The sequence below is a fragment of the Triturus cristatus genome, chromosome 11, assembly GCF_964204655.1.
Source record: "Triturus cristatus chromosome 11, aTriCri1.1, whole genome shotgun sequence".
Lineage (NCBI taxonomy): Eukaryota > Metazoa > Chordata > Amphibia > Caudata > Salamandridae > Triturus > Triturus cristatus.
The window spans coordinates 772,566,743-772,591,993 of NC_140594.1; positions in this window are offsets into that span (position 1 = coordinate 772,566,743).

A 25,251-nucleotide genomic window follows, 5' to 3' on the forward strand; every position below is an offset into this window, starting at 1 on the left:
TAGTCATTGGCGAACCAAGAACTCCTTACTTCTATTGTCTCCCCAAAATACATAAGGGCACAAATCCGACCCCAGGGAGACCTATTGTTTCTGGGATTGGTTCCCTTTTGGAACCCCTTTCCCAGTTTGCAGACTACTTTCTCAAACCTCTAGTCCAAAGCACCCCTTCATTCTTAAGAGACACCACCGATGTACTCAGGCTTCTAGAGGACACCCAACATCAGGGAGAGGTTGACTTCCTCATCACCCTTGATGTTGAGGCCCTCTATACAAATATCCCCCAGAGGGCTACCCTTGATGTAATAGAGGATGCTCTGAGTAATCTGGAATGGGTATCACCTACCCCCCGCCCTTTCATTATTGAATGTGCCACTCTAGCTCTTACAGAGAACTTCTTTGAATTTGAAGGCCAATTATTCCATCAGACACAGGGCACGTCGATGGGGAGTACCTTTGCCCCTAGTGTGGCCTGCCTCTACATGGCAGCATTTGAGGAACGAGCCATCCATAACGAATCGAACCCCTACAGAGCTAATATCCTGTTATGGAAGAGGTTCATTGATGATATTTTGATCCTTTGGAAGGGTGATCAAGCACACTGCATTGAGTTTTGCCAATGGATTAATACTTTAAATCCATATTTAAAATTCACGAGTACCATCTCTGACCACCAGCTTCCCTTTTTGGACCTCCTGATCATATTAGACGATCATCAAATGAGCACCACACTACATCGCAAACCGACTGATAGAAATAGTCTGCTACATTTTAACAGCTACCACCCTGGGGCGCTCAAACAAAATTTACCCTTTGGTCAATTCCTCCGTATTAGGAGGAATTGTAGCACTGTTACTGACTTCAAAAAGGAGTCTATAACCCTTATGACCAATCTCCTCCAGAGGGGGTACCAGAACCGGGACATCCAGAGATCCTACAAACGTGCCCGTAACAATAACAGGGAAGGGTTACTTGAACCAAGAGAGAAAAAAACTGACGACTGCCTTACCTGTGTGATCACCTACACCCCAAACTCTTCACAACTCAAGAAAATCATTAAGAAACATTGGGGTATCCTCCACACCGGGGAACTTACAATACCTAACCCCCGGTTTGCCTTCAAACGCACCACCAATTTGAAGGAGAGATTAATACATACCAGACCTAAACCCAAACCACCAGTGAATACCATTCAATCGACCTTATGGAACCTTCCTCCCGTTAGGGGTCATTACCCTTGTGGTAATTGTGTGGTATGTCCTCAAACTAAAATAACCAAAGACGTCGTCTTTCCTAACGGGACCACGTGGGAATGCAGAACGCACACCAACTGTAACACTGCTTACTGCGTCTATCTAATAACCTGCCCGTGTAATTTACCCTACATAGGGATGACGACCAGATCAGTGAAGACGAGAATCATTGAGCATCGGAGTAATTTCCGATGCAAAAAAATGAACACTAGGATGACCAAGCACTTCTGTGAAAATAACCACTCCCCTGACTCTTTCAAGTGGGTAGTTCTGCAGTCCCCTAAGAATGTCACCAAAACTAAACTATTCACCCTGGAGCAGAGGTGGGTGATGAGACTGTCCTCTAATACCGATGGATTGAACGAGGACATCCCGTGGAACAGCCTCACAAATATGTGACGTGACAGAACTAGCTGTCTCCAATAGACGTCTTATACCTTTGTGGATCCACCCTCGTTCAAGCATATGACTCTTAGACACCAGAGCATATTAAGACTTGTACCTTTAGGCATCCTCTGATACACTCATGTCAGTTTCCCTAACATGCAAGTTGTCAACAATATGATCTCTTTGCATTAGATACCCATTGAGATCCTATGATATATGCTTGCCAATTTCCTTAACATTCGAACTGGCTACTTAAAATATGCGAACTGGCAATACAACGATGACACTACTCCATGTGCAAACAACACGCATTTGTCATATATATAAAGATTCTTTCGCGGCTCGATTCGTGGAATTAAGTCCAATCCAAACATTTCGGACTGATACGAGTTCACTTGGTTACCATAACAACCCTAGCAAGAGCAACCAATAAGGGCTCATCACGTAACACTGTTGTCACACGTGACCCCGCGTCATCACATTCTGTGGTTTACGCGGCGCGTCCTGCCATACGCACATATCCCTCCCCTTTCCTTTACCGGAAGTAGACCTCGCGCGCTAGTCTCTCCGCCAGTACCTTTCTGACGTATCAATTAGTGCACGGCCCGGATTGGCTGATCTACGCTAGATAATCCCTTCGGGAGTTCTGAGATTCGTCCCCCGAGTCGGCGTGGATCAAGGGTAGGTGGATAGGCGTCCTGTACTACGGACTTCTGTAAGTATCCCCTCGTGGTACCTGGGTCTTCATACTATGCGGATTTCCTTTTTATGTGATCATGCTACTAAATGATCAGCTCTCTATTTCTTTTTCTTGCGGATGTACCTTCTACCCGCTGGGCGCCGCTCTGTGTATCATTAGGACACTGTACTATCCGGTGTCTGCCTCCAGCGCCAGCTCGTTGGATTTTTCAGCCCTGCAGTTAAGGGTGAGTGGTTGAACCCAATTAACTGTTGTCTCTGCCCCGATGCCACCAGACACCTCACGCATCCGGCGTTCTCAATTTTCTGCCCCAGCACCAGTCACAGTGGGAAATGGTCAAAAATAATCATTTTGATTTCTCCCGTTTTTTAGCCCACTTCTATAGGGTGTTCACAACTAGTTCCACCTCATAGTTGAACACTTGGTAGTAGTGAATTTGCATGACAACTGATGATCGTAGTTGTTAAGAGATGAGACCTATCATGCTTGTCGCGATGTGATTGTTTTTTACATGTATATTTGTGTCCCTGTTTTTCTTTTTCAGGCATTTTTCCTAAACCTGCACTAGTCACCACTTATTAGGGTGCTGTATGTGTGGTAAGTGCCATATTAGCCACTACCACTACCAATGAGTGTGTGAATCACTTGGTCCTGAAGAATTGCGGTTACTATACTTAAGCAAGAAACATGTTGACCATCTATGACCACAGCGTAATACAGTCAATCTAACTGTAATATTACGCACTGTATTGCTTTTATTGTAAGAGTGGGACCCCAGTCATTTAATAAACACTATTCAGGCTCCCCACTACTTATTTTTAAATACACTCCACTCACCACACTCTTTTCACTTTAAGGCCCTCACTTGCATTCACCCACCGGCAACTATGGAATGAAGATCTCCATTAAAAGGCGCCTGTGGGGTCGCCGATCGGGGATTGCAGCGCCGCCCCGATTCGGAGCAGACCCGATGATGACACTTTACATCTGGGCCACATGCTGACGACATATGACAGCTAGTCTGCCGGGTGTGTGAGGGTCTTTTTCCTAAAGGAGGATTTCCCTCCTGACATCAGGGACTCATCTATCTCTTTTTTCACTAATAATTCTCTTTAGGAACAGCATACTTTCTTATTTATTTGAGTACTTCTGGGCTATGTATGCTGGACCTGTCATAAACAGCCCCTGTTCCTCCTCTTTTTAAGTACCATGTTTTGCACGGGGTCATCCCGTAGGAACGACATAGGATACCAGAGACTTTCATTATTTTGAAGCCTTGGTCCACCCACACTACTTAAGGCACTAGATTATCTGCTGGCCTTATATGTGTATATTTTTCGTTGTGTCACACATAACCTACTCCTGTTCTTGGGTACATTGACTGCCCCTCTATTTTAGACTAACCTTATACTCAACCATGGATGATTGCCAAGGTTTGAGTTTTGGCGATGACATAGCTGCAGAAATTCTACGAACTCCGTCCCTTCTGGGGCCTGATAACAGTTCCACCTCTGGAGCCCAATCAGACGACCTCATGACCCTTACCACATTGAAACGAGAATGGCTGAAAATCACATTGCATGGAGCGATGATGACAGAATACCTGAGGGCCAACATCGCCCCGAATGGGTTAATTGTAAAAAATTTTCCCCGCCTCTTTCTTGACGATATGATTTTCAAAAAGGAATGGTCCCTGGTGTCATGGAAATGCACCAGGGACTGGTTGATTCTAATAATTAATACGTCCAAGAGACTAGCTGATGCTCTTCTGATCAGAATTCAGAATGCGGAGGGGGCTGTTAAAGTCACCTTAACCACGGCAATTTTTAAAACTAAATTGTCTGAAATCAATAATGAAATAGCGGAGAACAAAGAGTTTTTAATGAAACAGAAGATTACCAAACTACAAAAAGACATAAAAAAGTTTGATAAGGAAAAGGTTTATCCCTACCTTAAGGCGGATTATACATCCACGCTTAACAGCTACTCTTCTGAAGAGGAGTCTAGTGGTTCCAGACGCAACTCCAATACGAGTAGCGATTCTAGTGGGGGCAGCTTTTCAAACAATCGGAATAGACAGAGACAACAGAACTACTCCCACTATCCTATGATCCCGTTCCAGGGACAATATCAGCCAACCCCACCCTTCTGGCACTTTCCCAACTTCCAACCGGGTCCCCCTCCGCCCCCACCCTTTTACCAACAAGGCCCCCCTTTTTTAGGCAGAGGCTGGGGCAGAGGAAGAGGGCGGAGAAGAGGAGACGACAAGAAAGTGCACTGGCAGGAACAACCCTCAACATCCATGGAGACCAGGAGTCAAGCCCAGAACAAGAGACGCTAGTTGTTAACCTCTCTTCCCGCACTCTTGATGACACAGAAAGACGGGTGCTTGAGAAGGGTCTGGGCTTCGTACCTACACCTAAGGTCGATCACTTTAAAGAAATGTGTGAAATTCAAGCCTTTTTTCGCAAAGTACGTCTTAGAGCTTACTTTCAGGATGGACCAGAGGGTCAATGTGAAGACTCTGGCCTCCATAAACCCTCTACCTTTACACCACACAGCGGGATGGTCCCTAACGAGGTGTTAACTTATGAACAGGCCGTTCTTAAAGATTGGAAGCAAGCTAAACCCACTGCGACCTTCCACAATATCACTAACGAGGAAGAAGCAGCACTACGCTCACTTAATGACGACCCCCTGATCACCATAAAACAAGCAGATAAGGGTGGCGCAACGGTTATCATGTCAACCTGTGATTACCGCACAGAGTGTGAACGCCAGTTACGGGACAGGAAATACTACACTCCTATCCAGGAGGATCCCACCAACAGGCTCAAGTCCCTGATCACGAGCATGGTCTTCCATGCCGAAACTCAGGGATGGATCACGAAAAAAGAGGCTAACTTCCTAGTCATTGGCGAACCAAGAACTCCTTACTTCTATTGTCTCCCCAAAATACATAAGGGCACAAATCCGACCCCAGGGAGACCTATTGTTTCTGGGATTGGTTCCCTTTTGGAACCCCTTTCCCAGTTTGCAGACTACTTTCTCAAACCTCTAGTCCAAAGCACCCCTTCATTCTTAAGAGACACCACCGATGTACTCAGGCTTCTAGAGGACACCCAACATCAGGGAGAGGTTGACTTCCTCATCACCCTTGATGTTGAGGCCCTCTATACAAATATCCCCCAGAGGGCTACCCTTGATGTAATAGAGGATGCTCTGAGTAATCTGGAATGGGTATCACCTACCCCCCGCCCTTTCATTATTGAATGTGCCACTCTAGCTCTTACAGAGAACTTCTTTGAATTTGAAGGCCAATTATTCCATCAGACACAGGGCACGTCGATGGGGAGTACCTTTGCCCCTAGTGTGGCCTGCCTCTACATGGCAGCATTTGAGGAACGAGCCATCCATAACGAATCGAACCCCTACAGAGCTAATATCCTGTTATGGAAGAGGTTCATTGATGATATTTTGATCCTTTGGAAGGGTGATCAAGCACACTGCATTGAGTTTTGCCAATGGATTAATACTTTAAATCCATATTTAAAATTCACGAGTACCATCTCTGACCACCAGCTTCCCTTTTTGGACCTCCTGATCATATTAGACGATCATCAAATGAGCACCACACTACATCGCAAACCGACTGATAGAAATAGTCTGCTACATTTTAACAGCTACCACCCTGGGGCGCTCAAACAAAATTTACCCTTTGGTCAATTCCTCCGTATTAGGAGGAATTGTAGCACTGTTACTGACTTCAAAAAGGAGTCTATAACCCTTATGACCAATCTCCTCCAGAGGGGGTACCAGAACCGGGACATCCAGAGATCCTACAAACGTGCCCGTAACAATAACAGGGAAGGGTTACTTGAACCAAGAGAGAAAAAAACTGACGACTGCCTTACCTGTGTGATCACCTACACCCCAAACTCTTCACAACTCAAGAAAATCATTAAGAAACATTGGGGTATCCTCCACACCGGGGAACTTACAATACCTAACCCCCGGTTTGCCTTCAAACGCACCACCAATTTGAAGGAGAGATTAATACATACCAGACCTAAACCCAAACCACCAGTGAATACCATTCAATCGACCTTATGGAACCTTCCTCCCGTTAGGGGTCATTACCCTTGTGGTAATTGTGTGGTATGTCCTCAAACTAAAATAACCAAAGACGTCGTCTTTCCTAACGGGACCACGTGGGAATGCAGAACGCACACCAACTGTAACACTGCTTACTGCGTCTATCTAATAACCTGCCCGTGTAATTTACCCTACATAGGGATGACGACCAGATCAGTGAAGACGAGAATCATTGAGCATCGGAGTAATTTCCGATGCAAAAAAATGAACACTAGGATGACCAAGCACTTCTGTGAAAATAACCACTCCCCTGACTCTTTCAAGTGGGTAGTTCTGCAGTCCCCTAAGAATGTCACCAAAACTAAACTATTCACCCTGGAGCAGAGGTGGGTGATGAGACTGTCCTCTAATACCGATGGATTGAACGAGGACATCCCGTGGAACAGCCTCACAAATATGTGACGTGACAGAACTAGCTGTCTCCAATAGACGTCTTATACCTTTGTGGATCCACCCTCGTTCAAGCATATGACTCTTAGACACCAGAGCATATTAAGACTTGTACCTTTAGGCATCCTCTGATACACTTATGTCAGTTTCCCTAACATGCAAGTTGTCAACAATATGATCTCTTTGCATTAGATACCCATTGAGATCCTATGATATATGCTTGCCAATTTCCTTAACATTCGAACTGGCTACTTAAAATATGCGAACTGGCAATACAACGATGACACTACTCCATGTGCAAACAACACGCATTTGTCATATATATAAAGATTCTTTCGCGGCTCGATTCGTGGAATTAAGTCCAATCCAAACATTTCGGACTGATACGAGTTCACTTGGTTACCATAACAACCCTAGCAAGAGCAACCAATAAGGGCTCATCACGTAACACTGTTGTCACACGTGACCCCGCGTCATCACATTCTGTGGTTTACGCGGCGCGTCCTGCCATACGCACATATCCCTCCCCTTTCCTTTACCGGAAGTAGACCTCGCGCGCTAGTCTCTCCGCCAGTACCTTTCTGACGTATCAATTAGTGCACGGCCCGGATTGGCTGATCTACGCTAGATAATCCCTTCGGGAGTTCTGAGATTCGTCCCCCGAGTCGGCGTGGATCAAGGGTAGGTGGATAGGCGTCCTGTACTACGGACTTCTGTAAGTATCCCCTCGTGGTACCTGGGTCTTCATACTATGCGGATTTCCTTTTTATGTGATCATGCTACTAAATGATCAGCTCTCTATTTCTTTTTCTTGCGGATGTACCTTCTACCCGCTGGGCGCCGCTCTGTGTATCATTAGGACACTGTACTATCCGGTGTCTGCCTCCAGCGCCAGCTCGTTGGATTTTTCAGCCCTGCAGTTAAGGGTGAGTGGTTGAACCCAATTAACTGTTGTCTCTGCCCCGATGCCACCAGACACCTCACGCATCCGGCGTTCTCAATTTTCTGCCCCAGCACCAGTCACAGTGGGAAATGGTCAAAAATAATCATTTTGATTTCTCCCGTTTTTTAGCCCACTTCTATAGGGTGTTCACAACTAGTTCCACCTCATAGTTGAACACTTGGTAGTAGTGAATTTGCATGACAACTGATGATCGTAGTTGTTAAGAGATGAGACCTATCATGCTTGTCGCGATGTGATTGTTTTTTACATGTATATTTGTGTCCCTGTTTTTCTTTTTCAGGCATTTTTCCTAAACCTGCACTAGTCACCACTTATTAGGGTGCTGTATGTGTGGTAAGTGCCATATTAGCCACTACCACTACCAATGAGTGTGTGAATCACTTGGTCCTGAAGAATTGCGGTTACTATACTTAAGCAAGAAACATGTTGACCATCTATGACCACAGCGTAATACAGTCAATCTAACTGTAATATTACGCACTGTATTGCTTTTATTGTAAGAGTGGGACCCCAGTCATTTAATAAACACTATTCAGGCTCCCCACTACTTATTTTTAAATACACTCCACTCACCACACTCTTTTCACTTTAAGGCCCTCACTTGCATTCACCCACCGGCAACTATGGAATGAAGATCTCCATTAAAAGGCGCCTGTGGGGTCGCCGATCGGGGATTGCAGCGCCGCCCCGATTCGGAGCAGACCCGATGATGACACTTTACATCTGGGCCACATGCTGATGACATATGACAGCTAGTCTGCCGGGTGTGTGAGGGTCTTTTTCCTAAAGGAGGATTTCCCTCCTGACATCAGGGACTCATCTATCTCTTTTTTCACTAATAATTCTCTTTAGGAACAGCATACTTTCTTATTTATTTGAATTGTCAGTCGAGCACAGGAAACTAATACAGTTAATAGATCTTTATGTGGGCAATTCTCAGATTGTATGTATAATAATATAGACAATGATGAAAGAGGGCCAAGAACAATTTGTTTTTGCAATAAAATATTTTCAAATCCGGACCAGAACTCAGACAAAGCTGGACATGAAAAAAATTATATGAATGATATCAGCCGCAAAAAGATCACATTTGGGGCACTTGGAGCGAGAGCTTGATATAAGATTTAAAGACCAATTAGAAATTCTAAACGGTGTATGATATAGAAAACAGATGGTTTTGTACAACTGAATCCTCAGACTTGAAGATTGTACCACTTTGTTAATGTTACAAAGTGACGCCGAAATCTTAGTGGGGGTAATATTAGTCCCTAATCTAGAAGCCCATTTCAAAGCAATTTTTGAACAGTTATCCTATTTAAAATTAATTAAGCATTTATAGCCCCTACTGATTAATGACTTCTGATTTTTTGAGTAGAAACATGTCCATAAATCTGAGTCTGAGATTTGATTGATTTTCATTTTACTAACCAGAAAATCTCTGATTTGCATATATTTAAATCGCATACCATCCGTTAAATTAAAGAGAAGTTTAAGTGTTGTGAAATCTAAAAATCCCTGGTTACCATATAGATCACCCAACAAATTCATTCCTAAATTAGCCCAGACAGTCCCACGTCCGTCATTGAATATGTCTGGTAGCCCAGGATTACCCCACAAAACAAGCTTAGAATGAAAAAAAGAGGTCTTACATGTGGTTAATAAAGTTTTCCAAACCATAACTGTCTCTCTCGCAGTCTTAAATTTAACCCTTTTGAAATAGTTGGGGTCGTTAACTCTTGCGAGGAAACAATTAGAGTCATTACCTAACATAAGTTGGTGGTAGTAGTATTGATTATTAATTAAGAATAAACTACGCAAGCGGACGAAAAAAGTTGCCAAAAAATCTAATTTAAAATCGGGGAAATTTAAGCCACCCTTATTAGTTGGTAATGAAAGCGGGCACCCCTGCCTCGTACCCCTAAGTATTTCAATGGTTTTGTACGAGTGAAAAGTCCAGCTAACTATAACGCCTCTGAAACCTATGGTTTTTTCAGTGAATTTCTAAGGTTTTTTAAATGCTAATTCCTAACTATAACGTGCCTGAAACCTATGGTTTTTTCAGTGAATTTCAAAGGTTTTTTAAATGCTAATTTCTAACTATGCCTACAGAGATAGGACATGTGAAGAAAGAAGAAAAAACGCACAGAAAGAAAAAAATTAAATGCAGAAAGAAGCAACAGAAGTCCTCAAAGACGAAAAAAAGTGCAGGAAGAAGGAAAAACGTGCAGAAAGAACAAACAGAAGAGCAGAAAGAAGCCTTGTTGCAAAATCATCCTGTACCCTCAACTTTATCAGACGGATACTGGTGGTAACTGAGTCTGACTAACCAGTCCTAGAGCCAGTGCTATGTTAAAAGACACTCAGAATACAGTGAAAACACCTACATACACTAGGGAACACTGTGCGTTGGGGTCCCCCTGTGATCAGCATGACCTCCTCTGTAAGCCCCTAGGATATAATAAGGCAGGGGATGAAAACTACCTCTTAAAACGCGCCACAGGGCGTGTTTGCACACGTCACCTCAGGCCCCGTCCCCTAGCTTCCCCACTGTGTAAACACGCCCTGTGGCCATTTTAAGTTGGGAGATTAAGTCCCCTTGAATCCAGAGGGTCCCTAGGGTCCAACTAGACCACTAGGTACCTCCAGTAAGCGCCACAGAGCTGCGTTGCAGAGAGGTGTAAAAAGTGGCACGGCCTGGACCACCTCTCTGCAACGCAGCTCAGTGGCGCTTACTGGAAGCACCTGGTGGGCTAGTTAGCCCCAAGGGGCCCTCAGGATTGAAGGGGAATTATTTCCCCAACTTAAAACGCGCCACAGGGCTTGTTTGCACACGTTAACTCAGGCCCCGTCCCCTCCCTTCACCACTGTGTAAACACGCCCTGTGGCCGTTCTAAGTTGAGAGATTAAGTCCCCTTGAATCCTAAGGGTCCCTAGGGTCAAACTAGCCCACTAGGTACCTCCAGTAAGCGCCACAGAGCTGCGTTGCATAGAGGTGTAAAAAGGGGCGTGGCCTCAGAACACCTGTCTGCAAAGCAGCTCCCTGGCGCACACTCGAGATACCTGTTGGGCTAGTTGGCCCTCAGGGACCCTCAGTATTGAAGGGGAATTAATTCCCAAACTTACAACTGGCCAGGGGGCGCGTTTGCAGAGTGCTGCAAAGAGGGGGCGTGGCCTCCAGCGCGATGCCGGTCTTTTATTTATTTTATTTTTTTAAGAAGGAGGGCTGTGTGGCCCCCCTTCTTTTTCTAATTTACTGGCCCTGGGGACCCCATCCCCCAGGGCCTGCACCCTAATTTTTTTTGTTGAAAAAAATTAATTTGGCCCTCCCAAGGCCTTAATCGGTCCCGGCGACCCCAACCCCCGGGTCATGGCCTTTTTTTAATTTAAATTCTTTAGGAGGGGGCTGCGTTGCCCCCCTCCTCAGGCCACCTATGGCTCCGGGGACACCATCCCCTGGGGCCGGCCTTTGTTTTTTATTATTTTAAAAATATATATATTTATAGAAACACCTAGGACATGCTGGACAAACCGTATGTACCTATCACCATGACGATTCGCGTGATAGTCATTAAAAGGCGACTATGCATAGAATGAATCCACATGGAATGTATTTACACCGTTAGCGAAGCTCTGACGTGTCTGACGCCCTACCGTGCCTAATCCTGGCGCCCCCGCCGGTGGGTACTCTCCAAGTAGACACCCTTGTTGTTTATTTATACAAACATGGGTAGATATTGACGGGCACATTTAATATACACGCACACCAAGCCATTCAAAGGGGATTCGACAAAAATTCGACCAAACTATGCAAGAAACCCCCCTCACGGTTAATAAAAAACACATCCACCACCGGATGTGTAATACTTTTTATTATACTCTCTGGGAAGGAGACGAACCTCACTTGAGAGTCACAGCGTGCTCCTGGCTGAGCCCAATGCTGTGTTACACCCACCAGTGCCCACCGATTGCCTCACACCTCTGTGTTGTATTCCACCAGCTAGTGCGTATGCTATGACACTCTCTAGCCCATGTGCATGGTAACACCACCCTGTGAATATGTCATGCCACACTTGCCTTCGCACGGGTTATATTGCCCCATCTAACGTGCCTTCCTCGATGTCTATGTTATAACGCACAGCGCTATGCCATACATATTACAATCTGGAATCCATATCTTTGTCACAGTGCATATGCAACGTTACACTCCCCAGCACATATTTTATATTACAACTTTAGAGACTAGTTATGTTACACAACACTGCGCTGTGCACATTACACTCCAAGGCACATATCGCATAGCACGCGCTATTGCCTGTGCTATCTCGCGCTCTCCAATGAATCTGTCATTGCGCACAATGTATTACATATTATATTTCACGCCCCGGTTCATCTTATATCACACTTTTTGGTGCATGTACTACATCTAGTTTTCATTTTCAATCGTGCTCTCAGGACTATGTTCTATATAACACTGCGTCCACCTACCCTTTTCACGGGCATTACATTTTGCGATGGGGTGGAGGGTCAGGGGATGTTTCTGCCAAGTGAGCCCGGAGTCACAGTCACAAACGTCCTCTTCTTCCTGAATAAAAGTGAGATTATGCTGCATACTTGTTCATAATTTAAGTAGTTCGCACAGACACACATTTTAAAAACAATAAAGTTCCTAATACCCACCTTCTCTGAACAGTTAGCTTGCTGCCCCATCCACCTCCTCCCTATCCTCTGTTGTCTGAATCCATGGACTAGCCTCCTCCCTCCTACCATGCATGGTCTGATGTGCTGCCACTGCCCTCCATTTAGCATGATGTACCAGTCCACTCCTCCTGCCCTCCATTGCCCAATTCTATGGCCCATCATTGACCTCCTGCTTAGCCTCTGTGCTTAGCTTGCTGCCCCTATTCTCCTTCCCCCTGCCCTCCGATGTCTTTGTGCATGCCCCTGCTCCATCCTTTTTGCCCACTATGTTCCATGGACCTGCCACTCCTATCTACTCTGAGTGTTCTGTTGAGCTGCCACTCCCCTCCCACCTGCCTAGCATTGTCAGATGACTGTAACCTGTCCCTGCCACCTCCACCCTGCCTGTCCACATGCCATGCCCCTATCCCCTTCCTCCTGTCCTCCATGGTCCATTTTACTGCCACACCCTTCTGCCCTCCCTGATCTGTTGTGCTGCAACTGCTCCTCCTGCCTGCCCCGCGCGGTCTGTTGTGAGGCCCCTTCCCCTGAACTCTCTTGTCTGTGCCCAGGTCCTGACCCTCCCTTCTATCCTCCATGGTCCTTTGTGCATGCCCCTGCACCCTCCTTCTTGCCCATCATAGCCATTGTGCTGCCACTAACCTTCCCGCTTGCCATGCATGGTCTTCTGTGCTGCCATGGCCCCTCCCACCTTCCCTGTGTGGTCAGCTAGCTGCCCCTGACCCCCTCCCACCTTTCCTCCATGGTCTGTGTGTATGCCACCATAGTCTCATTGTTGCTCTCCATGGTGTGTCTTGTTTCTAGTGCCCATCCTGCCTGACCTCCATGGTCATCTTGCTGCTCCTGCCCTGCCACCTTGCCCCCAGCCCTCTGTTTCTATGTGCAGACCCCCTATTCCCTCCCTCCTGGCTTGTCTGTTCCATTGTAATGCCCTGATCCATCCCTCCTGCCCTTTATGGTCTGTTATGCTGCAGCTTTCTCTCCTGTCTGTCCATTATGGTCAGCTAGCTACCATTGCCTCTTTCCCATCTGTTCTCTGTTGTCCATGTGCATGGTCCTGTCCCCTCCCTATTGCTTTCTATGGATTGTTGTGCTGCACTCCCGTTCCGCATGCGCTCTGTGGTGTATTGTGCTGCTGCAAACCCTGATGCCTGCCCTGTAGGGTCAGTTTGGTGCACCTCTCCATGTCCCTCCTGTCCTCTGTTATCCAAGTCCATGTCCCTATCCCAATTCCTCCTGCCTACCATGATTCAATGTACCATACTTGTGAACATTTAGAACTTGGTAAGAGGGAGATTTTGAAAAAAAACTGGGGTATTGATTTTCCCCTTTGAGTTACATTGAAAAAGAGGAGATTGTAGACAGCAGACAGATCAAATAAAGCCCATTTGAGCTTAAAAACATTGGACGTTTCCTGGCTGAAACGGGTCTGTTGGCATGTATGGTTGTACTACCACTGCCTCTTCCTTCTGCCCACAATGGTCTATTATTTTGCCACAGCCTCTCCTGCCAGTCCTGTATTGTTGGTTTGTTGCCCCTGCCCCCCTTTACACTGCCCTCCATAGTCTGTTGTGCTGCCACTGCCCTTCCTGCCTGCCCAGTGTGGTCAAATTGTTGCCTCTGCACTCTCCTACCTGCCTTCAATTTTCAGAGTCCGTGCCCCTGGCCTCTGCCTCTCAACAGTATCCCAATGAACAACTAGATTGCTAACATTCTATATTTATTACAAAAGTGTGGAACGCCTGACGTCATCTTGATGTAATCAAAACTGTACTACCTAGAGTATTTCCTTTAGAAAATACATATATGAGAGGGTCTTTTTGCATCAAAATTATGGTTAGTGCTCTAAAAAACTAAAATGAGGACATATTTGCTGAGTTTTCAAATAGCGACAAAGATCTTTTAAATTATTTGTAATCTTTATGTTTTTTTATTTAGTTGACCACTTGATTAAATGTTGCACCTTGGCGAGAGGATGTGGTGTTACTTCCAGAGCTGCAGACTTTGCAACTGGGGAACCAGGTTGGAGTTTCTGCTTCAGCTCAACATTCTGTGATTGTGGTCAAATCACTTAATCTCCCCATGTCTACAACCAAAATGAATTTGATCTTGTGTGATGTAAACAATGCTCATGTAAAGCATTCCAATACCTGACAAGTGTGCACTATATAAAACTGCAAATACACAAAAAATAAGTGTTTTGCACACTTCTGTCATTGGGCTACATGTGGGCTACATCTGGGTGATATTTGTGCTGCATTTAGGCTCTTTTGTGTCTGGTGGCCATCTTGGGAGATTTATTTGTTATGAAGTTTCCTAATTTCCTCATTTACTGCAGTCTCCTCAGTAGGAAATGCTTTCAGTTTTTTATTTTGATTCCATCAAGAAGGTATTCAGATATGTCACACATTTGCCATAAATTCTGAATGTTAGCACTCTAGTTGCTCATTAGATCACTGTAGTAAAGCTACTGCTCACCACGGAAGTCTGCTGCTGGTATTAAAAGTGCATGTTTCAGTCTGCATATCAGAATTTTTTAATGAAATAGAAGAGGATTTGAGAAGTCACTCAAAATGCCCTAATTTTTCTTTCTGCAGAACTAATCATAATTTCTATGGCAAAATGAACCCCCTCATTTTGTTCCTTTGTAAATTAAATATTTTAAGTGTTACCACTTTATTCCAATCAAGATGGCTTCAGGTGTGCCATACTTTTGTCATAAGTAAGACAGTAAGCGCTCTAGTTGTTCTTAAGAACACTCTGGGACATTCTGTCATTGGGCTATACTTGGGCTACATCTGGGTGATATTTGGGCTACATTTGGGCTCTTTTGTCTCTGGTGGCCATCTTGGGAGATTTATTTGTTATGAAGTTTTCTAATTTCCTCATTTACTGCAGTCTCCTCAGTAGGAAATACTTTCAGTTTTTTACTTGGTTCCATCAAGAAGGCATTCAGATGTGTCACACATTTGCCATAAATTCTGAATGTTAGCACTCTAGTTGCTCATCAGATCACTGTAGTAAAGCTACTGCTCACCAGGGTAGTCTGCTGCTGGTATTCAAAGTGCATGTTTCAGTCTGCATGTCAGAATTTTTTAATGAAGTAGAAGAGGATTTGAGAAGTCACTCAAAATGTGCCCTAATTTTTCTTTCTGCAGCACTAATCATACTTTCTATGGCAAAATTAACCCCCTCATTTTGTTCCTTTTTAAATTAAAGGTTTTAAGAATTACCACTTTATTCCAACCAAGATGGCTTCAGGTGTGCCATACGTTTGTCATAAGTAGGACTGTTAGCACTCTAGTTGTTCTTTAGAACACTCTGGGAAGCTGCAGTAGAACACAAAGGAACCAACTGACAGTCTCTGCCCTTGTTGGATGTACATGTTTTACTGAGAATGTCAGACTTCATTCTCACATGACTGAGAAAGATAATGTGAATTTACAGAAAATATGCTCTCAGTTAGCTTATAGATCACCTTCCCAACCTCTGTGGGAAAAGCATGAGAAAATAGTTTTCTCTCAAACATGATTCATGATATCACAGCAGAAGGCTTTTTCACATGGTAAAATCACCTTAGAACATACCACAATTCCTAAAATGAGTATGGTACCATCAACAAATGATTTATAATGTAACTAAAGTCTTAAAACCTTCTATTAACTGCAATGCTTTTTAATGAGGTGCTATCATGTATATTGGTCCCAAGATGGCTGCCAACACTTCTTGGATGAAGTGCTGACAGCCAATCAGATCTCACGATGAGATGTGTGGTTAGGCTCCGCCCAGATATATATGTGATTTTACTTTTGATTTTCTCAGGAACTACTGAACGGATTTACACCATTTAAGCAAAAGGTACATGCCTGACTTGTGGACTACCTCTTTGCTAAATTTCAAGTAATTCTGTTCGGCCGTTCGGGCTGTACCTTCGACTAAAGGTCCTATGGGAAAATGCATGGGGAAAACGCGTTTTGGGACCCCCCTTTTTTCTTAGCCCCCGCTTGACGAATCACCCCGAGACTTTCAGGGTAGGAGCTGAGCGGAGCGCCCCATTAGTGTTGAAAATTTCACAAAGATAAGTCAACCGGCTCCAAAGTTATTCAAAATAGAATTTTCAGATTTCCTATGGGAACTCGGTCCTAACTATAACTATCTACTGGCGACCGCCAGTAGATAATACAACGCAAACTACAGAGAGATTGTGGTGACTATGAGTCAGGTAGGATCCTGTCACATAGAAAAAGTATGACCACCTATATGGCTAAGAGAAACCGTTATTCACAGAGACAGGACACTCCCGGGAACATCAAGCGGAGGAGTCAGTTAATTTAAGTGATACCAACACAGAGGCGTCTGAAACAACAAGAACATCAGAAAGCTCATTATCAGATGGCGATGTTGTGACACGTCCAAAACGACTTTTTTAGACGAATACCGGCTCATGAAGCAGAGCCGACAGACAACGAGATCAACATCAAGAATGAATCAAAGGGAGGACTCCCCGGCACCAAGAGGAAGAGGGAGAGGAAGAGGAACAGACAGAGGAGACAAAAAAGAGAACGCTGTGGAGCACGTGGAGAGAAGACAGACACGCTCCAGAAAGAACCAATAATGGAAGATGAGATGGTAAATCAAACAATTATCAATTTAACAACAAGGACAATTAGTAACAAGGACAAAAGAACATTATGCCTGGGACTATCCTTTTGTCCTGGGGTTCCTATGAACTATGTAGATAGTAAAATTGACGTGTTCAAGTTCTGTAGAAAGTTGAAGTTGAAAAAGTGGCACAAGTTGAAACTAGCAAAAAGCAGGGAACATCACTATACAGAATGTTTTTCTCAGGACGATGGGTTGGTGATTGGGGATATTGATACCATGTTAATTTGACATGAACTTCAGAATAACCCAGATGAAACTCAAATTAGCTCTGATACTCTTCTCATGTTAGATGAAATGGAGCTAAGACACGACAAAGCAGCCCGCAGTAATTTTAAGTCGAAATCTACTTCCCTGCCGAAAATGGGCCATGACAGTATAGATACTTTTCATGATGTAGTAGGGAATGAGCTACTCAACCTGAGACAAAAAAACTGGCCTAAGAAGATGATACATTTTAAACATAATCTCACAATTGCCCCAAAACAATCCATGAATGAGTTAGCTACGGATGAGAACATTGTAGTGAGACCCGCCGATAAAGGGGGGAGCATTGTTATCCTACCTAGAGAAATGTACATAGCAGAAGCTACATGTCAATTAAGTGACAGTAACACATATATAAACTCAACCCGGTTAGAATTTAACAACAGTATCATGACCATTTGGGAGAAATTGGAAGAGTGGAAAGATAAAGGACTGGTGGAATGGGAGGAATTCTGTTTTTTTAAGAAAGATTACCCCATTCTCCCAGTCATGTACTTATTGCCTAAAATCCACAAAAACAGGGCTAATCCCCCAGGGAGGCCTATAATTTCCTCGAGGGGTAGCGTCCTCGAGAATGTCTCAAGATACGTAGACCACTTCCTGAGAGAATTTGTATCCACTTTACCATCGTACGTAAGGGATACTAAAGACTTCTTGAGTAAAATTGATAATCATGAATGGAAGGATGACTACATACTCCTTACTCTAGACGTTAATTCACTTTATACAGTGATAGACCATGAACAACGAATACAGGCATGTGCTAGATTTTTAAAGCGTAGAAACATCAGATTCCTGGAACATACAAACATGATTTTGAAAATGACCAGATTCTGTTTTATAAATAATTTTTTTATGTTCAATGGGGAAATCTACAAACAGAAGCACGGTACTGCGATTGGCAAATGTTTTGGGCCAAGTTTCGCGAATCTGTTCATGGGAGCTTGGGAGGACAACAGATCCAATGTACAACATCAGGAAGCCTTTCCCAATGTTAAACTGTGGCTTAGGTACATAGATGACATTTTTGTTGTCTGGCAGGGGGAAGAATGGGAAGCACGCATGTTCATTGATGATCTAAATTGCAATGAAAGAAATCTCACTTTGACTGGCACCATCAGTAAAAAGGAGGTGGAATATTTGGATACACGAGTACTAGTGGAAGGTAACAACATACTCACAGTCCTCTACCGCAAGTGCACCACTGGTAACACTTTGCTGCATGCTCTGAGCAGTCACCCAGATAACCTCAAATGGAGTATACCATATGGGGAACTGCTCAGAGCAAAAAGAAATTGCAGCATCACAACAGATTATCTAAAAAAAGAGTTGGTAATGATTAAAAGATTTAAAGACAGAGGATACTCAGCCAGGGTATTAAAAAGGGCAGTGGAAAGAGTGAAAGAAATAGACAGAGCGAGTACCCTAGGGACAACACAAGTAGATACTACAGACATTGAGGATGAGAACACAACTCGCATGATTCTCACATTCAATGGCAATTCAAACCAGATACGTAGGATTATCACACGCCACTGGAATGTGCTAAAAAGTGACCCGATCATAGGTAAGAACCTGCCAGATTGACCAAGTATAACATACAGAAGAGGACGTAATGTAAAAGATTTACTGGTACACAGTGATTAAACTAGAGACATAGGCAGCAGGGGAATTGATCTACAAGGTTTTTTCCCATGCGGCCATTGCACGGTCTGTGGAAATAGCCGGATGGTTAAAGAATTTTGGAACATGAGTACCAACACCATGATCAGTATAACACAATTTCTGACGTGCACTAGTACTTTTGTCATATATGTGTTAGAGTGTCCATGTAAACTCAGATACGTGGGCAGTACGACACATATGGCGAAAAAACGCGTCTTGGAACATATGAGGGCCATTACAAATGCAGACAAACAGTATCCCATTGCCCGACATTTTGAAAACCATCACTACTCAGATTACACAAAGTTGTCATACTATGCCATAGAACAAATCTCACCGATGGCAAGAGGTGGGAACCATGTTGTAAGACTTAGACAGCGAGAATCTAGACACATTATAGGTATGTGCACCCGTTTCCCAAATGGACATAACTTGGATGAGGAGATGGCAATACACTTACAAGAAGAATAGTGGTTTCCTAGTGGGTGTTGTTGCAATTCAAAGAATAATTGTTTTTTCCGTAATGTTTTAGTTTGCAAGGTTTCTGTAATATTAACATGTATTCACAGGATATATATGAACAATGCATTTGTCTAATATTATGTACTATATATCTCTCTCATATAGGAGGAAAGGAAGGGAATTTATCTCAAGCCAGTGGCAACGGGATTCCTACCCTTTTCTTCACACCATCCTCCAGCCATACTCCAAAATGCAGATAGGATTTTAAATTGTGTTGATTACATTTGATTATTACATTTTCAAGAGCACTAGGTTTTTTTTACAGGGGGTGAACAAGCCTGGCAATTTAATGGACAATACAATGACTTCTCATTTCATGATAACCATGGTTTTTTGCATTAGAAAAAATTCAACATGAAGTTTGGAATGTTGACACAGCCTCACATATTATATATATATTTTTATGGCCTTGGGTTTCCACTATGGGTTCACACACTAGAAGCACTTAGTCAACACAAGTATTCTCCCCATCGGGGTATTATACACAGGTCATAAGAATTGTAAGGTAGGAGAAGCCAATGGAGCACTTTGCCGACGACAAAATAATTGTTCACCCACTAACAAGGGAGTATTACTCAATTTCATACACGATCGCAGCAGTGCATAGAATTTAACAGCGATAGAATGCATGCGTTAGGATACCGGGTAGCGCATTTCACTACAAGTACCACAATGCCTTGCAAGAAACCGGTGACTGTATTCGCTAGGGAACTTGCACGTTTACAGGATAAGATCAGTGTAAAGAAGCATTAATTATGCCATGTGATTCTAACAGTGTGGCCTAAATTACCAATTTTGACACTATATAACACACAAAACGAATTTTCGTTGTTTGCGGGTCGAATTGACTTTAGTATCTAATTTTGCTGGGATATAATACATGTAACTTTGTACGATATACAGGTATTAGATACATGAAAAAAATGAATCCGACTGAATGTATACTTTGTAAACATCGGTTTACAACCATGAAAAGATGGCCCCCAGCGAGACGTGAATGTAATAATGATTGTTTTGAGAAGTCCTTTCACTATGTTTATCACTTCCGCAGGAAGCAAATGTTTTGCCATGGTTTTGATCAATACCGCTGTGTGAACAAGCCCTTTCAGGGGTGAAACGCGTCACGGCGGGTTTATGAGTTGAATAAACCCTCCACTTTGCTGCCAAAACCTTTGTGGATTCCTGATGTCTGAGAGCGCGAGTGGGACTCCGTTTGACATTGAATATAATATATTTATATATATATATATATATATATATATATAAAAACCACGAGTTGCCTCCAAATGACGAGGCCACATCCCAGCATGTTGAATCCATTTTATTCCAAGGATTGTCTCAACCAAGTCGCAGCACACAAATATGGCCAAACGCGTTTCGGGCGTATGGACGCCCTTGATCACTGGCACAGGAAACCCCAAAGCAAAAGCAGTCCACCTGAGCAAAATAAATGTCCCGCCCATGTGGGCGTGTGCCGCAGAGAGTTCTGGTTATTGTGGTCCGCTTCAATTCAAACCCCAGTGGGCGCCAAGGGATCCCCAAATTCACAGTCTTACCCTAGTGGGTATGCGTTGCAGCCAGGTAGAGGAACGATTCCACCCTCCTCAGAATGGACACGCTGTTCCAGAAGTGCTTCTTAGTACATTGGCCTCGTCATTTGGAGGCAACTCGTGGTTTTTATATATATATATATATATTATCTACTGGCGGTCGCCAGTAGATAGTTATAGTTAGGACCCTGTTTCCATAGGAAATCCGCAACATTCTATTTGGAATAACTTTGGCGCCGGTCGATGAATCCTCGCGAAATTTTCAAAATAGGTGGGGCGCTACGCTCCGCTCCTACCCTGAAAGTCTCGGGGGGATTCGTCAAGCGGGGGCTGAGAAAAAAGGGGGGTCCCAAAACGCGTTTTTCCCATGCATTTTTCCATAGGACCTTTAGACACAGCTACAGCCCGAACGGCTGAACAGAGTTACTTGAAATTTGGCAGAGAGGTAGTCCTCAGGTCAAGGAAGTGCCTTTTGTAGGTCTGGTGTAAATCTGTTCAGTAGTTCCTGAGAAAATAGCATTTAAATCAATATATATATGTGGGCGGAGCCTAACCACACATCTCATCCTGAGATCTGATTGGCTGTCAGCACTTCATCCAAGAAGTGTTGGCAGCCATCTTGGGACCAATATACATGATAGCACCTCATTAAAAAGCATTGCAGTTAATAGAAGATTTTAAGACTTTAGTTACATTATAAATCATTTGTTGATGGTACCATACTCATTTTAGGAATTGTGGTATGTTCTAAGGTGATTTCACCATGTGAAAAAGCCTTCTGCTGGGATATCATGATTGAGAGAAAAATATTTTCTCATGCTTTTACCACAGAGGTTTGGAAGGTGATCTATAAGCTAAACTGAGAGCTTATTTTCTGTAAATTCACATTATCTTTCTCAGTCATGTGAGAATGAAGTCTGACATTCTCAGTAAAACATGTACATCCAACAAGGGCAGAGACTGTCAGTTGATTCCTTTGTGTTCTACTGCAGCTTCCCAGAGTGTTCTAAAGAACAACTAGAGCGCTAACAGTCCTACTTATGACAAACGTATTGCACACCTGAAGCCATCTTGCTTGGATTAAAGTGGTAACTCTTAAAACATTTAATTTAAAAAGGAACAAAATGAGGTGGTTCATTTTTCCATAAAAAGTATGATTAGTGCTGCATAAAGAAAAATTAGGGCACATTTTGAGTGGCTTCTCAAATCCTGGCATGCAGACTGAAACATGCACTTTCAATACCAGCAGCAGTTTTCCCTGGTGAGCAGTAACTTTACTACAGTGATCTAATGAGCAAAAAGAGTGCTAACATTCTGATTTTATGGCAAATGTGTGACACATTTGAATGCCTTCTTGATGGAATCAAAGTAAAAAACTGAAAGTATTTCCTACTGAGGAGACTGCAGTAAATGAGGAAATTAGGAAACTTCATAACAAATAAGTCTCCCAAGATGGCCACTAGAGACAAAAGAGCCCAAATGTAGCCCAAATATCACCCAGATGTTGCCCAAGTATAGCCCAATGACAGAATGTCCATAAAAACAACTAGAGCACTCACTGTCTTCATTATGACAAAAGTATGGCACACCTGAAGCCATCTTGATTGGAATAAACTGGTAACACTTAAAACATTTAATTTAAAAAGGAACACAATGAGGGGGTTCATTTTGCCATAGAAATTATGATTAATGCTGAAGAAAGAAAATGAGGGCACATTTTGAGTGACTTCTCAAATCCTCTTCTATTTCATTAAAAAATTCTGACATGCAGACTGAAACATGCACTTTTAATACCAGGAGCAGACTTCCATGGTGAGCAGTAGTTTTACTACAGTGATCTAATGAGCAACTAGAGTGCTAACATTCAGAATTCATGGCAAATGTGTGACATATCTGAATACCTTCATGATGGAATCAAAGTAAAAAACTGAAAGCATTTCCGACTGAGGAGACTGCAGTACATGAGGAAATTAGGAAACTTCATAACAAATAAATCTCCCAAGATGGCCACCGGAGACAAAAGAGCCCAAATGTAGCCCAAAATCACCCAGATATAGCCCAAATATAGCCCAATGACAGAAGTGTGCAAAACACTTATTATTTTGTGTTTTTGCAGTGTTATATAGTGCAGACTTGTCAGGTATTGGAGTGCTTTACATGAGCATTGGTTACATCACACAAGAACAAATTCATTTTGGTTGTAGACATGGGGAGACTAAGTGATTTGACCAGAATCACAGAATGTCGAGCTGAAGCAGAAACTTCAACCTGGTTCCCCAGTTGCAAAGTCTGCAGTTCTGGAAGTAACACCACATCCTCTCCCCTAAGTGCAACATTTAATCAAGTTGTCAACTAGATAAAAAAACATAAAGATAACAAATAATTTAAAAGTGCTTTGTCGCTATTTGAAAACTCAGAAAATATGTCCTTATTTTAGTCTTTTAGAGCACTAACCATAATTTTGATGCCAATAAGACCCTCTCATATATGTAATTTCTAAAGGAATGCTCTAGGTATTACAGTTTTGATTACATCAAGATGATGTCAGGCGCTCCACACTTTTGTAATAAATATAGAATGTTAGCAATCTAGTTGTTCATTAGGATACTGTTGAGAGGCAGAGGCCAGGGGCACGGACTCTGAAAATTGAAGGCAGGTAGGAGGGTGCAAAGGCAACAATTTAACCACACTGAGCAGGCAGGAAGGGCCGTGGAAGCACAACAGACTATGGAGGGCAGTGGAAAGGGGGGCAGGGGCAACAAACCAACAATACAGGACTTGCAAGAGAGGCTGTTGGAGGGAAGATCTATTACGGGTCAAGGAAGCTAGGGGCGGTCCCCAGAGCCCCGGGAGCCACCACAGAACTGAGCAGGAGAGTGAGTCAGGGACAAAAGGGGCACCTTAATTTGAGCCGGGGTGCCTAGGAACGCTTGCTCCAAAAATGAAGAAAACAGACATATGAGACATGGAATTGGAGGCAGAATACAATGGCAGTTTAATGAGAAGATGCAACTTCAAAGAAACCGCAGAATAGAGACCTAAAGTACAAAATACAGAATCCAGATAATCATACAGCTGTCATGATATTCTCTGTATCTCAATTAATGGACTGACAGAGAGAGAGAGAAAACACATCTATAAATGCATCATGAGAAACAAGTTACACCAAGGAAAATGTTACCTAGGGACACTCACATTTACTCTTAGAGCAAGCATTCCTGCAATTACAATACAACATCTTTTAAATGCAAAAGTAAAGAGAACAATGGTTAAACATAACATGACATTTCATATAGGTAAAATAGAATAAGATACTTCAAGCAAAGCCGAGCAAGACATTTTAAGCAAAGGAAGACAAGAGCTCCCAGTTCTTGGGGAAAACCTGCACAGCCTGTTAACCTACATACAGACGGCGAGGTTGTCCGTCGATATCTGTGGGTGCTCCCTTTTTATATCATTTTGTGGGCTCCTTTGCACGCTACATCTACCTACGTATGCTACCCAAAAGCTTCGTCTGCAGATTTTACCAGACATTTCGTCATTTACCCACTTAATGCTGACAATGGACTGGGTGAAAAGGTCAGTCTCTCAGGCCAATCGCTTATCGTAAGTTCCATAGAGCAAGCAGAAAATAATGGGTATTGTACAGGAATTCAATATATTCATGTATAAAATCTCCTCAGTTCTCCTAACTTGACGCTCTGCGGTTGCCACTTCCTTAAAAGCGGGAAACCTGCCCAGGAAGCAAGTACCAGTCCAGGATGCAGCCTACTGTATGTCGACAGCTTCAGGGGGATGTTGAACTTTGATACCGAGCACGGAGCACTCGGGTAGGGTGGGGGCTACTAGTTTGGAGCAGAAGGCCTCGCAGACCTGCCTTCAGACTGCTATACACTAAAATTGCAGAGCTATGGTCAATTTAACAAAGAGGCCTACATATTGAACAGAAGGGCCTACACAGGGGTTTTATGCTGGCTGAGTGGTAAGGATGTCTCAGGATAATTATATAGCAACACAGGACCCGCTGGTCAATTTAATACG